Source organism: Dendrobates tinctorius, unplaced genomic scaffold (genome assembly GCF_039654945.1).
Source record: "Dendrobates tinctorius isolate UK_male_01 unplaced genomic scaffold, ASM3965494v1 ptg000060l, whole genome shotgun sequence".
NCBI lineage: Eukaryota > Metazoa > Chordata > Amphibia > Anura > Dendrobatidae > Dendrobates > Dendrobates tinctorius.
The window spans coordinates 59319001-59325000 of record NW_027361728.1 but is presented as its reverse complement, the minus strand read 5'-3'; the positions used below and the strand labels follow the sequence as shown (position 1 = coordinate 59325000).

Sequence of the window (6000 nt, the reverse complement as noted above, 5' to 3'; positions counted from 1 at the left end):
CCCTGGTTTACGGTATATTCCCAGCAAGTGATGTGTAGGGAGGTCTGCAGCCGTCAGTGGGAAGCTGAAGATGCAGTTTGGGCTCTTGTTGTAGTAGCTGGGCCTGTGCCCGGTACTTACAGAGTCAGGGTGCCCGTATGCCCCAGGCTTGTGCCCTGTCTTGCCATATACTTACATTGCACTGGCAGATGTGCATTCTGGGCAGCAGTGTGTGTGGTATTAGGGGGGCTGGTGTGCTGGCTGGGTGGTCTTCAGTCTGGGGGCGGGTGGCATAATGGAAGGGTTTCACCCAGTGGGGCTTACTCTGCCTTTTCCTTTGGACCTTAGTAGATATGATGGTCACACCATTCCCTGTATATATTCATGTCGTGTGATTCCATCATTCTGCAAATGTCCATTTTCGCGCTTGTGCCACTGCAGCGTCATCTAATAAACGGTAAGTGCCCCGTGCGTGGCTCGGCGGTGCCCGTGAATGTGCACGTGGGGTGAATGATTGTGCACTGCTCTCCGAATTTGTCTGTGTGGTACAGGCACAACACTGGATCCACAATGCAGCTCCAACCGCTAGGACCACTCATTCCAAGGCTCGTAAGTGTTGGAGCTGAAGGTATATTGCTAAGTGAAGAAGACAGCCTTGCTGCATAGACTTGCACTGTCAGTGGGTGTAATGTGTCCAGAGACTGGTTAAAAAAATAAATGTTATTGAAGCGACACCTTTCGGAGATGATCTAACTCCTTTATCAGGTTACATTAAACACCATGTCAGGTCTGATACTTATTTTCTAAATGTATTTATATAACATGTATTGATAAAGGGCAGAGGTGTCAGTACATGATGAAGGAGTTGGATCAGCTCCCAAAGGCATTGCTTCAATAAAACTTTTAATCCTTTCTCTGGACATCTCACATCCACTGACAGTCGCCAGTCGATGCCGAAATATTTTTTTTTTCTTCACTTCAAGGTTAACTGCAGCATCATTATCAGAGAAATCTGTGTCTCAGCTGCCCTGACATTCACACTGGTGATTTTGGGACTCTTATTCTTGAGATTAGTGGGGATCCTTAACCCCTTTCTGACATCAGACGTACTATCCCATCCATGGGACCCGGTCCCCTATGCCCATGGACAGGATAGTACGCTGATCGCGGCCGGTTGTCAGCTGATTATCACAGCTGACACCCGGCACAATGTGTCAGGGGTGGTCACGGACCGTCCCCGACACGTTAACCCCTTGCACACCGTGATCAAACATGATCGCGGTGTACCGGGGGTTAAAGGGAAGCATCGGCAGGAAGGGGGCTCCCTCCGTGCTTCCCTGAGCCCCCCACAGCAACGCAATGTGCAGCGCTGCTGCGGGGGGCTCTTTCCCTGCAGGTCCCAAGATCCAAGATGGCGACGGAGACCTTCGGGGGACTGCAGGGAGCTGGCTTCCTCAGTGCCTGTAAAGCGCAGGCATGAGGAAGCCTTCTGCACTGCCTGTGACAGATCGCTGATCTGTCACAGTGATCTGTGATGTGACAGATCAGCGATCTGTCACAGGACAGTGATGTCCCCCCTGGGACAACCTAATAAAGTTTAAAAAAAAAAAAAAAATCGCTAAATAAATTAAAAAAAAAAAAAAAATATTCCCTAATAAATTCATTTTTTGGAAATAACAAAAACAATAAAAGTACACATATTTGGTATCGCCGCGTCCGTAACGACCTGCCCTAGAAAACAGTCCCATTAGTTAACCCCTTTAGCGAACAACTTAAAAAATAAAAAACGAAGCAAAAAATAATGATTTATTATCATACCGCCGAACAAAAAGTGCAATAATGCGCGATCATAAAGATGCATATAAATATCCATGGTACCGCTGAAAACGTCATCTTGTCCCGCAAAAAACAAGCCGCCACACAGCATCATCAGAGAAAAAATAAAAAAGTTATAGCTCGCAGAATAAAGCAATGCAAAAATAATTATTTTATATAAAATTGTTTTCATTGCATAAACGCGCCAAAACACAAAAAAAACATAAATGAGGTATCGCTGTAACCGTACTGACCCGAAGAATAAAAGGGCTTTATCAATTTTACCGCACGCGGAACGGTGTAAACGCACCCCCCAAAAGAAATTCATGAAACGCTGGTTTTTGTTCATTCTGCTCCCCAAAAATCGGAATAAAAAGCGATCAAAAAATGTCACATGCCCGAAAATGGTACCAATAAAAACGTCATCTCGTCCCGCAAAAAATAAGACCTCACATGACTCAGTGGGTCAAAATACAGAAAAATTATAGCTCTCAATATGTGGTGATGCAAAAACTATTTTTACAATAAAAAGCGTCTTTTAGGGTGTGACAGCCGCCAAACATAAAAACCGCCATAAATAGTAAATCAAACCCCCCCCCGTTATCGCCCCCTTAGTTAGGGAAAAATAATAAAATTAAAAAAATGTATTTATTTCCATTTTCCCATTAGGGCTAGGGTTAGGATTAGGGCTAAGATTAGGGTTAGGGTTGGAGTTAGAATTGGGGGGTTTCCACTGTTTGGGCACATCAGGTGCTCTCCAAACGCAACATGGCGTCTCATCTTAATTCCAGCCAATTCTGCGTTGAAAAAGTCAAATGGTGCTCCTTCCCTTCCAAGCTCTGCCATGCGCTCAAACAGTGTTTTATCCCCACATATGGGGTATCAGCCTACTCAGGACAAATTGCAAAACAACTTTTGGGGTCTTATTTCTCCTTTTGCCCTTAGGAAAATAAAAAATTTGGGGCAAAGATTTTATTTTTGTGGGAAAAAAATGATTTTTTTATTTTCACGCCCGGGCGTTATACACTTCTGTGTAGCCCTTGGGGGTTCAAAGTGCTCACCACACATCTAGATAAGTTCCTTAGGGGGTCTAGTTTCCAAAATGGTGTCATTTGTGGGGGGTTTCCACTGTTTAGGTACATCAGGGGCTCTCCAAAGGCAACATGACACCGCAGAGCATTCCATCAAAGTCTGCATTCCAAAACGTCACTACTTCCCTTCCGAGCCCCGACGTGGGCCCATACAGTAGTTTTCTCCCACATATGGGGTATCAGGGTACTCAGGACAAATTGGACAACAACTGTTGGGGTCCATTTTCTCCTAGTACCCTTGGGAAAATAAAAAAATTGGGGACTAAATGATCATGTTTGTGGTAAAAATACGATTTTTTTATTTTCACGCCCGGGCGTTATAAACTTCTGTGAAGCCCTTGGGGGTTCAAAGTGCTCACCACACATCTAGATAAGTTCCTAAGGGGGTCTAGTTTCCAAAATGGAAACTTTGTGGGGGGTTTCCACTGTTTAGGTACATCAGGGGCTTTCCAAACGCGACATGGTGTCCGATCTCAATTCCAGCCAAAAAATTAAAATTTTGCTGTTTCCCTTCCGAGCTCTGCCATGCGCCCAAATAGTGGTTTACCCCCACATGTGGGGTATCAGCGTACTCAGGACAAATTGCACAATAACTTTTAGGGTCCTGTTACCCTTGGGAAAGTAAGAATTGAGGGTGAAAAGATCATTTTTGTGGAAAAAATATGATTTTATAATTGTACGGCTGTACGTTATAAACTTCTGTGAAGTCCTTGGGGGTTCAGAGTTCTCACCAAACATCTAGATAAGTTCCTTGGGGGGTCTAGTTTCCAAAATGGTGTCATTTGTGGGGGGTTTCCACTGTTTTGGTACGTCAGGGGCTTTCCAAACGCGACATGGTGTCCGATCTCAATTCCAGCCAAAAAAGTCAAATGGCGCTGCTTCCCTTCCGAGCTCTGCCATGCGCCCAAATAGTCGTTTACACCCACATATGGGGTATCAGCGTACTCAGGACAAATTGCACAATAACTTTTAGGGTCCTGTTAACCTTGGGAAAATAAAAATTGGGGGTGAAAAGATCATTTTTGTGGAAAAAATGATTTTTTAATTGTACCGCTGTACGTTATAAACTTCTGTGAAGCCCTTGTGGGCTCAAAGTTCTCACCACATATCTAGATAAGTTCCTTGGGGGGTCTAGTGTTGTGAGTTCATTTTCCCCTCCGTCACTGAGGCCTGGTGAACTCCCTATTCTAGTGAAGGAAGGTAGTGAGCCTGATTATCAGGCACCTGGGACTAATGAAGACAATTGGCTGAGTGGAGTCACTGACTGGATTTAAGGCAGCCTACGCCCTTTCTGCCCTGCGGGTGATTTCTCTCTGGACTCTTGGACACCAGTCTGATTCCTGCTCTCCTAAAGCTAAGTTTTCTGTTTTGCCTTTTGCATCTAAGATTTGTTTTTGTTTTTCTTGCTTTTTGGATTCTGCCACTCCCTGCTGGAGTGTGCTGTGTTCCGTGAGTTCTGTCTTCTGAAAGTACCTGAGTGCTGATTTAGTTTTTGAAGCTTAGTTGCTTCAGGGCCATTTTTATATCAGCTTGTTGGCTTTTGTCTCTGATAGGGTTTTGGCAGATTGCAGACAGCAGCCTTCCTATCCGTTCCTATCTAGGTAGTTTTTGGGCCCCGTCTTTGCTCAGCCTGTCTTTCTGTCTGTGTAAGTGTTTTCATCTTGCTTCACTGTCATTATATGTGGGGGGCTGCCTATTGCTTTGGGGTCTGCTCTGGGGCAGTTAGATTTCCCCTTTCCTTCTTTAGGCCTATGTATCTCTCCGGCTGTGATCGAGGGGTCTAGGTCATCGTAGGAACCCCCCACGGCTACTGCTAGTTGTGTTGATAGGTTCAGGGGTCTGCAATCTGATAGTTGCCAACTTCTCTGGTTTTCAGGACTTAGCTAGCATTTCTGTTTGTGCCTCCTACGGTGACTCAATCATAACAGTCTAGTTTCCAAAATGGGTCACTTGTGGGGGGTTTCCACTGTTTAGGTACATCAGGGGCTCTCCAAACGTGACATGGCGTCCGATCAGAATTCCAGCCAATTTTGCATTGAAAAAGTCAAACGGCGCTCCTTCCCTTCTGAGCTCTGCCATGCGCCGAAACAGTGGTTCCCCCCCACATATCAGGTATCAGCGTACTCAGGACAAATTGCACAATAACTTTTCCCGTCCAATTTCTCCTTTTACCCTTGGTAAAATAAAAAAAATTGAACATGAATTATTTTTTTTGTGAAAAAAGTTAATGTTCATTTTTTTTAAATATTCAAAAAATTCCTGTAAAGCACCTGAAGGGTTAATAAACTTCTTGAATGTGGTTTTGAGCACCTTGAGGGGTGCAGTTTTTAGAATGGTGTCACTTTTGGGTATTTTCTATCATATAGACCCCACAAAGTGGCTTCAAATTTGATGTGGTCCGTAAAAATAAAATGGTGTTGTAAAAATGAGAAATCGCTGGTCAACTTTTAACCCTTATAACTTCCTAACAAAAAAAAAATTTGGTTCCAAAATTGTGCTGATGTAAAGTAAACATGTGAGAAATGTTACTTATCAAGTTTTTTGTGTGCCGTATCTCTGTGATTTAAGGGCATAAAAATTCAAAGTTGGAAAATTGCAAAATTTTCGCCAAATTTCCATTTTTTTCACAAATAAACGCAAATTATATGAATGAAATTTTACCACTAACATGAAGTACAATATGTCATGAGAAAACAATGTCAGAATCACCGGGATCCAGTGGTCAGAATTGTAAAAATTGGCCCGGTCATGAACGTGCAAACCACCCTTGGGGGTGAAGGGGTTAAAGTTAGACCCCCCCGCCCCTGCAATCATATTATAATTTATCCTGTAGGAAGGTCATACATGTGTATTGGAAAACGCTTTAGGGAAAAATGTGTTTCCTTCATGCACCTGCTAGTGTCCGCATATTGAGGCAAATAAGGTGTCATTGTTGACTTGTGATGATTCAAACTTCACTATAAATTTCTGAATTCATTCAGTCATGAAGACTATTTTTAAGTACAACAAGTACATCACATTGATAAGACAGAATATTTCAGTGCTTCTGGTGACAATAAAAGGACGTTTGATACTTTGATTCTCTCAAGTCTTTATCGAAATGCTGCAGAACCAG

At 43.4% G+C, this 6000-nt stretch overlaps 1 protein-coding gene across 2 annotated transcripts in view; it reads left to right on the top strand.

Moving 5' to 3' along the window:
• The window catches only part of RSRC1 (arginine and serine rich coiled-coil 1), a 505347-nt gene that overhangs the window by 175 nt on the left and 499172 nt on the right, over positions 1 to 6000 (top strand). The window lies entirely within an intron of this gene.